Here is a 12,559-nt window from a genome sequence, read left to right as displayed (position 1 = left end):
GCATTTGGCGTTTGATACTTGCGTTTCAGATCGTTAAAATAGGGCCCTGAGATCTTGAAGGAAAGGAGTAGAGAAGGGCAGAACTACTCTGTTGTAGTGAAGCTCTCAGAAATGTAGAGGGGGAAAAGAAAACCTTCTCTTTTCATTACACTGGGTCTTAGTTGGAAATTCAATAACTGAGTAAATGTTGGTCGCATTTCAATGTTACATGACCCCACCCCCAAGGCTATTTTCAGAGTACTCCAACAGTTTAGTATTGGACAAAGTCAAAAGAAAGAGTTTTAAAGAAAATCTGCAAAAACACTGAATCCTAAACTTCCTATTATGCAATTTTTTTTATACCCAAACTGGGTGATAAACATCCATGTCTTGCAAACTCCACACCTGCTTTTCTGTTATAAATGTATGTTGTCCAAGTTCAGGTGATGTTATATACAGTTGTGAAAACAGTTTTACCAAAAAGTCCACTTAATTGTTGTTCTGGAGCGTTCACTCCCATCAAAGGACTGTAATCACCACATAGAGTTTGCCTAGCCACTGTCACATACATTTACTTTTGTTCTGAGTACTATATGACCTTTTCATAAATGTTGGGTTAAAACCTGCTGATGAAGATCATGTGATATGATTCAAAGCTCCAGAACAACTACGTTAATTATACAATCTTCTAAAAAAACAATATTCTATACATATTCTATACAGTGTTTCCCACTGGTGGGTGGCGCAGGATGTGACGGTGCTGCACATGCAGGCTGGGTTCAGTCAAAACTAGCGTTGTGTACATTGACAAGGCTACATAACATTAACAGATAATTTGGAAATAAATAACTATTTACATATTAAACATATCATTTATCAAGACCCAACTCTTAATCAATGCTTTACCTAAATTGAATCAGTTGCTGAAGGCGTTCACCTTCCTGCTTAACCAATCAGAATCATACGCAAATTGCAAGGGCCAATCACAGAGTCACAACCCCCCCCCCCCCCCCCCCCCCCCCCCGCCACCTCCTCATCTATTCCAGCTGACTGGTCCGGAGCCTCCTCGGTCTGGTCTTCAGGCTCCTTCGCTGCCACCACTGGTGTCTAGATGCCATTGGGGGTCTGATAGTTTTCTACCCCTATACAGACAGTACATAAAAAATATTTGTATAGCGATGGAGTCTAATCGCAAAAGACTTTGGATATTTTATGAAGCTGTACAATAAAACTTATTTGCCTGATTGAACTATAGCCTACATGTTCTTGTTGCATTCATTAAGAGCTCATCTGAAGATTTCTGTCATTCAAACAACTCTGAGTTGTAGTTTAAAACTTATACAGCCAACTTAATAAAATCTTGGGTTTTCATGGGGCTCAAGTTCGTAAATACATTTAATGGACACAGCACGGAGATTGATAACTGAAGGCTCAGTTAGCAATCCATCTACCTGAGTGGGTCTCAATGTACCTGGGCTGGTCTCAATCTACCTGGGCGGGTCTCAATCTACCTGGGTGGGTCTCAATGTACCTGGGTGGGTCTCAATCTACCTGGGTGGGTCTCAATCTACCTGGGTGGGTCTCAATCTACCTGGGTGGGTCTCAATGTACCTGGGTGGGTCTCAATCTACCTGGGCAGGTCTCAATGTACCTGGGTGGGTCTCAATGTACCTGGTTGGGTCTCAATCTACCTGGGTGGGTCTCAATCTACCTGGGCGGGTCTCAATCTACCTGGGCGGGTCTCAATCTACCTGGGTGGGTCTCAATGTACCTGGGCGGGTCTCAATCTACCTGGGCGGGTCTCAATCTCCCTGGGCGGGTCTCAATGTACTTGGGCGGGTCTCAAACTACTTGGGCGGGTCTCAATGTACCTGGGTGGGTCTCAATCTACCTGGGTGGGTCTCAATCTACCTGGGTGGTCTCAATCTACCTGGGCGGGTCTCAATCTACCTGGGCGGGTCTCAATCTACCTAGGTGGGTTTAAGTCTACCTGGGCGGGTTTCAATTTACCTGGGTGGGTCTCAATGTACCTGGGTGGGTCTCAATGTACCTGGGCGGGTCTCAATCCACCTGGGCGGGTCTCAATGTACCTGGGCGGGTCTGGATCTACCTGGGCGGTGCGCCCAATTAAAGACCTTTGTATGGGAAACACTGCTATAATAAAACATGGTTGTTGTGGCGTTTACAAGTTGACTCTCACATTTGAAATAGATGGCGGGCAGATTAAAATGTAAATCTGAGGGACTTTTTCTGGATAAAAGTATTAAATGTAGCAATATTATTTTTTTCATTGTAGTATAGTCAGACAAAAATATCAAGCCACCTGAATACAGAAAATGGCCGACAGGCAGTTCACTGTTGAAGCTGGCTGGCATCAATTTCTCTTTCTCTATGTCTTTTTGAAAATTAGTCAGGAAGTTGACAGCAAACATATCAAACAAAGAAAAAAATTCTCCCATCGTTCTAAAATGGTCACAAATCGATACTGCTTTACTACTGCACCTGCAATGAATAAAATGCAGAGGAGAATAAAACTATAAGTGTCTCCACAAACCATCTGTTGGGTGTTTGATGGTTATTTATATGGGCTTCGGAACTTAACTGCCGTGAAAGAATCATAAGGCAAAGTTTTATTTTGCTCATTCATATTTCTGTTTATTCGCTATCTCTCTTAACTCGCCCTAGCTCGCTCGCTAAGGGCCCTATCTCACCCGTAGTTTAAGTTGTCAATTTTCTGTCTAGCACCCACGTCGTTTAAATAGCAAATGCACCTGCGCCCATCCGAGCGCCTGCTGGTCTTACACGGCGGTGTGTTCAGGTGCATTCTGGGCGTATTGCTATCTTGAGGCAACAGAAAGTGATTGCGCCATTGACCAAGAAAACACTGGCCTAAAGTCAATAACACAGCATTTCATTGTTACTTTAACAGCGCATTGGTAAAATGCATCTAGGCCCATGCACTGCATGTTACACAGGGACACGCAGCAGCACACAAACATGCAAAAGAATCCAACTAATTAATAAATATTACAAGGTGAAATAGTATTATGATATGATCTGCTTGCACACTTTCACTTCACGGACGAGCCGATCAGTTCCTTCTCCTGGAAATCTCTCCTTCCAGCTCAGCAAATCCTCCATCATATCAGCAACGCGCCAATGTCCTAACGCGCCTGGCTTCTAAAGGGAACGGGAGATGACGCTCCGATTGGTTTATCTCTGGTGTTTTAAATCCCCTTTGAAATTCCTGCTGACCCTGTTTTAGTTTGAAGATTCCAGGATTACATTTTAGTCTGGACGGGCAGAGACTTTTTCAAACGACGACTGATCTCTATCGCGTGACCCTTTTCTTGAAGATAACAAACGGCATCAGCCATGACTACTGGCGGTTGGAAGCATGGAAACTGACAAAAATATTCTCTCAAGTTCTATTTTGGGATGTGTAACATGTAATCTAGAGCTTGACCAATAGCAGGGACTAAACGTACCTCTTGATGTGGATAATTAAAATGGTCAATGAACATGCTCTCCTTTACCACTGAAATCAGAGACGAGGGAGACAGAAACAGTAAAATAACGAGCATACATAAAACATAGAGCGGAGTGAGAAGAAGAGTGCAGATGATGCTCAGTGTTCCTGCAAGAATCCGAATGCACAGCAGGCTTTTTCACATTTGCTGTTTAGTTCAGCTTGGTGTATTCATCTGTGTGTGGTTCTGTCAGCTTTGTCCCTCAAAGAGCTTCCCCCCCCCCCCTCGTTTCTCGTTTCTCGTTTCTTTTCCTAGAGTGAAAGAGAGAGCAAGGGTAGAGAGAGAGAGAGAGGCTGGAGCCAGCAGTCTGAAACGAGCATGACAGAGTTTGAATTATAGAAGCAGCACAGCAAAGAGGAGAGGGTGCGGAGGAGACAGAGGGGAGGGTGTTTTAGTGTGTGTGTGTGTGTGTGTGTGTGTGTGTGTGTGTGTGTGGCAGGGGAGGAATCATTGAAGCAGCGCAGGCTGTTATTTCGAAGGCATTGTTGAAAAACAGCGTTTCATAGCTAATTTTTCATTTTGATGAGTCTTCTCACTATGCAGTAATGAGGGACAAAAGGTGTAAGACCTACATGCATTCAGTAAAATAGAAAGTGCAACACTAATTGTGAAAAAAAAACACGTTATGAAAATACGGAAGACACTGTGAAACGAAACCGAAACATAGTCCAAATGAAAGAAAACCCAAGCTTACCATACATGCTTGAAATTGTGAATACTATGTATTGTGATGGGACATTTCAATCTGAACCGAAAAAATTTAAACTTCATGGTCTGCTGATGGAAAAGTCACAGAATCAGTAGGATCTATCCTCTGGGCACCATGCATGTCTTCTTAGAATGACATGGCAAACCATCCAGTAGTTACATTTAGCCTGGACTAAAGTTGTGGACCAACTAATTGCCAGTGCCATCCCATCAGACACACACCTATGTGACTAAAAAGCTACATCATGGAAATCAACTTCAACAGTCTTTGAACTTGCTTGATCCTTAAAAAGGATCATCATGTCTGCTTTGTAGTTTTCTCTACCAATGCCATCAAAAGTACACAATACTCAAAACCAAAGTCGATGCCACAGTGTAAAAAAACAAAAATGTATATATAGGCCAAATGTTTGGACACACCTTCTCATTCAATGCGTTTCCTTTATTTTCATGACTGTTTACATTGTTGATTATCACTGACGGCATCAAAACCATGAATGAACTGGAATTATGTACTTAACAAAAAAGTGGGAAATAACTGAAAACATCACCTATATTCTAGTTTCTCCAAAGTAGCCACGCTTTGCTCTGATTACTGCTTTGCTCACTCTTGGCATTCTCTTGATGAGCTTCAAGAGGTATGCACCTGAAATGGTTTCCCAACAGTCTTAAAGGAGTTCCCAGATTGATCAGCACTTGTCGGCCCTTTTGCCTTCACTCTGCGGTCCAGCTCACCCCAAACTATCTCTATTGGGTTCAGGTCCGGTGACTGTGGAGGCACAGCACTCCATCACTCTCCTTCTTGGTCAAATAGCCCTTACACAGCCTGGAGGTGTGTTTGGGGTCATTTTCCTGTTGAAAAATAAATGATGGTCCAACTAAACGCAAACCGGATGGGATGACATGCCGCTGCAGGATGCTGTGGTAGCCATGCTGGTTCAGTATCCCTTTAATTTGGAATAAATCCCTAACGGTGTCACCAGCAAAGCACCCCCACACCATCACACCTCCTCCTCCATGCTTCACAGTGGGAACCAGGCATGTAGAATCCATCCGGTCACTTTTTCTCCATCTCACAAATACACAGCAAATGGAACCAAAGATCTCAAACTTAGACTCATTAGAACAAAGTACAGATTTCAATGGTGTAATGTTCATTCCTTGTGTTTCTTGGCCCAAACAAATCTCTTCTGCTTGTTGCCTCTCCTTAGCCGTGGTTTCCTAGCTGCTATTTGACCATGAAGGCCTGATTCAGTCTCCTCTTAACAGTTGTTCTAGAGATGTGTCTGCTGCTAGAACTCTGTGTGGTTTTCATCTGGTCTCTAATCTGAGCTGCTGATAACTTGTGATTTCTGAGGCTGGTGACTCAGATGAACTTATCCTCAGCAGCAGAGGGGACTCTTGGTCTTCCTTTCCTGGGGCGGTCCTCATGTGAGCCAGTTTTCGTTGTAGCGCTTGATGGTTTTTGCGACTGCTCTTGGGGACACATTCAAAGTTTTTGCAATTTTCCGGACCGACTGACCTTCATTTCTTAAAATAATGATGGCCACTCGTTTTTCTTTACTTAACTGATTGGTTCTTGCCATAATATGAATTCTACCAGTTGTCCAATAGGCTGTCGGCTGTGTGTCAACCTGACTTCTGCACAGCACAACTGATGGTCCCAACTCCATTAATAAGGCAAGAAATTCCACTAATTAACCCTGACAAGGCCCACCTGGGAAGGGAAAACCATTTCAGGTGACTACCTCATGAAGCTCATAGAGAGAACACTGAGGGTTTGCAGCACTGTCAAAAAAGCAAAGGGTGGCTACTTTGAAGAAACTGAAATATATTAGACATGTTTTCAGTTATTTCACACTTTTTTATTAAGTACATAATTCCACATGTGTTCATTCATAGTTGTGATGCATTCAGTGATAATCTACAATGTAAATAGTCATGAAAATAAAGGAAATGCATTGCAATGAGAAGGTGTGTCCAAACCTTTGGCCTGTACTATATATACTTCAACATTAATTCCTTCAAACATTTGAACACAATAAAAAACCTACAATATTGGCAACACACACTTAATAAAAAGCAATTACAAAACAGATATGTAATAAATATTTAAAAAGTTGAACATATAAAAAAAAAAACAATATTGGCAAAAGTTCGACTTTTTTTCTTGAATCCTGGCTGATATTGGCAGAGAGAGAGAGAGAGAGATTTTAGTAATCAAACATATTGTCTGACAATGACTAACAAACAGTGGAGCCTACACACACACACACACACACACACTTACACACACACACACCTTATAATCTGAACGCAAGCATTAGCTTGCATTAGTTCATAACGTTGCCATTCATTAGCGTCATTACCAAATAACTGACTACCACAAATATTACATGGAGCATAACGTTAACTGGTTTCATGGCAACAATGCCTCAAACAAACATAATCTAGGGCATGTGTTTCAGGACAAGGATGAGAAGTTTTACAGTTTGTAAATGATTTTAATATGACTTGAAACCCACTCAAGTTAAATTCTTTGAAGACCAAAATTGACTCAAAGTCATAGCGCCCCCTAGTGGCAACAGGAAGTAGGCCTAAAAGTCGAGGTGCTACACTTTAACGATCCCCTCCAAGAGATTTCATCAGATCAAATTCAAATTTGTTCTGTCTCATCGAAAGACCTTAAAGACGAAAATTTATCAAAACTTTTCGTCCAACGGTGTGGGCGTGGCGGCCATTTTGAGTGTTTGTCAATGAATAAAGAAGTTGTTGTAACTTTAGAGTACATTGTCTAATTTTAAACCAAAATTGACTTTTTGGTCATAGCACCCCCCTGGCAACATATATGATAAACATCATCCAATTTACATGATAACAATAACGTGCTGTAACCAAGCACGTTTTTTAATAACTTATCATTGAACTCAGCAGAGAGTTCCTTATTCAATGGTGATGGTTTGGCCCGCCCCCTGTACGTGAGCCACGCCCCTTTTCAAAACTCATGACCCATTTCTTGGACGCTATTGTGTGAGGTATCATTGAACTCAACAGAGAGTTCTGTTTTCATTGTTCATGGTTTGGCCCGCCCCCATGCTTTAGCCACGCCCCCTGTCCCAGCTGATGAACTGTATGACCTTTTATACCATAGATATAGAACAATCTATTGTTTCAAACAATCATTATATACCACCAGAAAACACACACTTTATTAAAATAAATAGATTACGTTATTGTTAACCTTTCCACGTTATTCAATTCCATTGTATTCAAAGTATTAATTAATGACAAGAGTTATCTTAAGATACTTTCCAGATAGAGTATGTCTAGACAACACTATAATTTAAAAACACAGACAATTCCAGTAATTCCCCAAGAGCCAGCATTTAGTAGCGAGTAAAAACGTCCTATTAGGGAGAAACCTCAGGTGGTGAGGAAAACTCCCTTTTAGGAAGCAACCTGGGACAGACCCAGGCTCTTGGTAGGCGGTGTCTGACGGGGCCGGTTGGGTTATTCATAGTCACAAACAGAGACAATAGAACTCTGACTAGAAATAGTTGTAGTAGTTCATGCCGTAGCAGGGCACTGCAGGGCGTTGCAGGGTGTAGCAGGGCACTGTAGAGCAGACCAGGGCCACGGCGACAGCTGCTACCATGATTTAAGCGCCACCCCAATCCAAAGAAAGCCTCTGGGCGATGAAAAAACAACATAAGGAATAAGCTCCCTAAGTTAGGAATAAGCATTTCATGGACACGTTTTTCAAGTGATCTAGAGAAAACTAGATTTCTGTGTAACTGCTGGGCTTTGTTGTCAGGCTCTAGATAATCTAGCCGTGAAGGAAGACTTTTGCACCTCACCACTGCGCCACCCAGACCATGCCTTACTACGCCCTGAACTGCTACGACTATTATTTCTAGTCATAGTTTCATTATCTTTATTTTTATATCATTGCCACTGTTCATCACACCCCCAACCGGCACCTGAAGATGCCCGCCCAGAGTCAGGGTTTTTGGGGAATTATTGTAATTGTTGGTGTCTTATAGATAACTATTGTTATGTTTTGATACTGTAAATAAAATTGAATTGAAATTGAATCTTTATTCACCTCTTTTGTTATCTCCTCGACCTGCTCATTTGCTTTTTTTCCAGGTTTAAACTATTCAATTCAATTCAATTTAATTCAATTTCAGTTTAATTCAATTCAATTCAATTCAATTCAATTTTTTAAACTACGTTGGCACATGTTGAGACTTTGACCATGAAATACTTTCAAAATGGCGGTTAGAGCCAAAATGCACTTTTGTTATTGCGAGTGTTACCAATTGTCATATAAAGCTATTTGTATTTATGAATACATGTCAGAGGCATTATTAAAGATACCCTCACTACAACTGTATGTTTATTGTAGAGCCTCTCTTCTTTAGCTTTCTCCATAGAGACGGGTGTGGATTGCGGAGTGAAGTGTCGAGGTAAACTACTGAATCTTCTTCCCTTCAGTCTTTCCACAACTTTGCCTCTGTCTCACGCTATTTATCCACATTCAATCAGAGCTGCCAGAACAGCAGGACAGAGCACACAGTTGTTCTGTGGTGGATATTTATTGGTTTGTAATCAGCGGCAGTAGCAGACCGGAACGCAGACATAGACCTGTCAAACCAAACTGCTATGATTCGAGGTGTGTGTGTGTGTGTGTGTGTGTGTGTGTGTGTGTTGGAGGCGAGGGAACATTCCAGAGAAGGTAGACAAAAAGAGAAACAGAGAGGGACAGACATCATTGTTATGACTGCATGCAACTCGATACTCCTGCATACTAAATATTCCCCCCCCCCACCCCCCCACCCCCGAGGGCTTTTTCCATTACCCCAGAACGGTAGAGTCGTTTAGCTGATCCAGCCCAGATTTTCGTCTCTTTCTTTCTTTTTTCTTTCCCTCCCTCCCTCCCTCCCTACCTCTTCTTTGCTGTTTTTTATTATTTTTTTACAGACACATTGTGCAAATGTAACCTTTTGCAAGCCCCAACTCCCCCCGCTCCCCATCCCCAGGAAGTTGGCCCGCCTCTTTGCTGCCAAGAAATATGAAATGCTGGCAGGCTGCCCATTTCATCTGCAAACACACAGCGGAGAAGGGAGCGAGGATGGAAGCAGCAGGAGATGGAGGGAGGGAGGGAGGGAGGGAGGGAGGTGACACAGAGGAAAAGGAAATGCTGCTGCTGTGCTTGCCACGAGGAAGAAAAAAGGAATCAAAAGCAAAGCACAGAGAAAAAGAGCTGCAGAGAGATAAGGATGGATTTTGCTTGCATAAAAATGGGCCACATTACTGACTGAAGATAAATCATGTGGAACATTTTCTTTGCAGCGGCAAACACCACACAGCCACTGATGAGCAGAGTAAGCTGGGTTATTAATACATGAGCATGCACAGACACCACACACATGCAGCGGCATTCTGCTCTACTTCTTCCACCAGGTGTAGATAGACACATACATGCTGTAGCACACAGATGTGCCGGTGCATAATAACACAACACATTAATGATATTGTATTAAGCACCTTTCAAGAAATGCAGTGTTATTAAAGAAATGTTGCAGATGTATTGCACCTGTCTCGTTATGGTCTCTTATTCTGACAATGGATCATGCTAACGTTGCAGTCACATTTACACTCCATTGAAAAAAGACCAGAAAAAACCATTCCACATATACTACAAAAACCTGCTTAAATCTTTAACTCTTAACCCTCATGTTGTCCTTGGGTCAAATTGACCCAATTTCAGTTATTTATTTGTTTTTCGTCACAAAAAAATGGGCCGTCGAAATAAGCTGAAAATGTCAACATTAAAAATATCAAAAAACTCATAAACATCAAGAAAAAAAAGCACCCACAACATTGAAAAAGTCTAAAAAAGTCTGAGAAAGCGACAGTGTTTTTTTTCATTGATGACAAGAAGACAACACAAGGGTTAAGAAAAAACACTTGATAATACATACTTTCTAGACTAAATGTTTTACCAAAATCTGTGCAGCCGATGTTTTCTCTCATCGTCCGCTCACATCAAAACTGCGTAACACACCCCTGGCTGTGAGGTTCATCAGTTTCAGAACTTTGTGCAACTTCTGCTTTCTTTCCCGACTTTTCAAATCGTTTCTATGTGCAAATAATCAACCACCTGAAACCTCCTTTAGAGGGAGGAGTACCCTCAGCTTCATGTGTGCCCCCTCAAAAGGCCCAATGTATGTGTGTGTGGGGGGGAGGGCGGGGAGCCAGACCTTACTCTACAGCGTTGTAGAGTAAGGTCTGTCAATGTGAGACCATTCCCTACCAAACTAATGTTAATAACAATAATAATAATAATGTATCCTTTATTAGTCTCACAAGGGGAAATTACAATTTACACTCTGTTGTTATTACACACATACCTGAATTACACACACATGCTCAGTACCTATACATGTACTAATGGAGTGATTCAGAGTGTGTGGGGGGGGGGCTACCCGTGGAAAGGTGTCCTGAGTCACTTACATTATTTGCACTACAAAGAGTGTACATATTTGTTATGTATTTTTGCTTTAGCCCTTAACAAGCATTATTTAATTTTACCCAGTTGTGGCCTGCTGAGGGGAAATGAATACCAAAAGTTACTTGAAAGTAACGCATTAGTTACTTTGGAAGAAGTAACTTGTAACTGGAACACTGTAACACTGGTAATACATCACAGTAATATCATTTAATATTGGTAATAAGGTGATAGGAAGGTAACAGATGTAATAACATGCAATTACCAAAGTGATAACCAGGAATGAGTTTGATGATAACCATATTGATATCTGGGTAGTGGTAATATAGTTATAGTAATATTGTAATAACATGATAATAATGGGGTTATGTATGTTGATGTTTTCACAGTATTATGGGCTACGATCAGCGTAATACCTTCCAAATTAGATCAAACGTCTTGGAATTTAAAACGGATTTGTGGTCATTACACAGAAATTAGCAGTCGGAATGACAGGCTGAGGGAGGAAGCTCCTCATCATCCTCTCTGAGTTTGTTCCCAGGCAGCCATACCGCCTCCCTGATTGCAGAGAACCGTGCGTTGCTGGGGTGACTGGGCTCCCTGAGAATCAGTGTGGTCATCGGGGCTTGTCAGCACCTGATTCAAATGTCCTGCATGTTGGGGTGATTGGTTTTAATGATCCACTCAGCCGAGCGGACCACCCTCCTAATGGGCTAGTACAGTTTTTTGGGGCTACTGCCCACCCAGGTGGTGATGACAGAATGAAGACAGGATGCTCTCTATGGTGCAGGTGTAAAAGTTCCTGAGCACCCCTGATGGGGGGCCTAATGTCTCTCAGGCGTCTGGGATGGTAGAGACGCTGACAGGCCTTCTTCACTAGAGAGATGATGTGGAGGACCCATGTAAGGGCGGCTGTGGCTCAGTGGTGGAGCGGTTGCCTGCCAATCGGATGGTTGGTAGTTTGATCCCTGGCTGTTTGTGAGTGTTCATCTGAGGAGTGTGAATGGTTCCCGTACTATGCGAAAGCGCTTTGAGTAGTTGTAGTAGCCTAGGAACATGATATATATACATATTTTTTTTTGTGCTATGGCAACCGCACTTTAATTTACAAAACCTTTATTTGACGCCACTTTACTTCAGTCTACCTTCTTCTCGTTGTCTACTGTTTGCCTGTTTTTCTTGTGTTTACTTGTTTGTTTGTTTGTTTGTTTGCTGTTATTGTTGAGAATGCTACTGTAACAAAGGAATTTACCCGCTGTGGGATGAATAAAGTATCATCTTATCTTGTAACAATCACAGTGTTACACTTGTGTATTGGAAAAATGGTGAAAGAGGCATCTCAGTGTATAATAAATCTGTCTAGGGTAAGATGTGACTCATTATGAATTTAGCAAGTAATGAGAGGCTAGGAGAACCATCCCGGTTTATAAACTTCAAATAATATTAAATTAATGCTCCATATACATGAATTAATTCCTTTCAATTCAATTTATTTATATGGCGCTAAATCACAACAACAGTTATCTCTTTACGCTTTCCAGAAAAGAGCAGGTCTAGAGATGTTATTTACAGAAACCCAACAGTTCCCACCAAGAGCAGGCACTAGAGGCAGAAACCTGGAGCAGAACCACGGCTCAGGGTGGGCGGTCATCTGCCTCGACCGGTTGGGGGTGAGATAAAGAGACAGAGAGAAAGAGAGAGAGAGAGAGAGAGAGAGAGAGAGACATGGAGAATTGTAGCAGAGTGTGTTGAGCAGGAACATGGAGGCAGCGGGTGACTCCAACCACAGATCCAGAGCCAGAACCACCTGCAGGAAGCGATAGGAGGA

The 12,559-nt window shown here is 42.1% G+C and overlaps 1 long non-coding RNA gene across 1 annotated transcript in view; it reads right to left on the bottom strand.

Moving 5' to 3' along the window:
* Positions 1-7,246: 7,246 nt before the first annotated feature.
* LOC116704072 (uncharacterized) overlaps positions 7,247-12,559 on the bottom strand; it is an 11,696-nt gene continuing 6,383 nt past the window's right edge. Inside the window, exon 3 of the long non-coding RNA XR_004335578.1 lies at positions 7,247-7,354. This is a non-coding gene — a long non-coding RNA (uncharacterized LOC116704072). The remainder of the gene's footprint in view (positions 7,355-12,559) is intronic.

This window comes from Etheostoma spectabile, chromosome 16 (assembly GCF_008692095.1).
Source record: "Etheostoma spectabile isolate EspeVRDwgs_2016 chromosome 16, UIUC_Espe_1.0, whole genome shotgun sequence".
Classification (NCBI taxonomy): Eukaryota; Metazoa; Chordata; class Actinopteri; order Perciformes; family Percidae; genus Etheostoma; species Etheostoma spectabile.
This window is presented reverse-complemented; position numbering and strand designations above follow the sequence as displayed.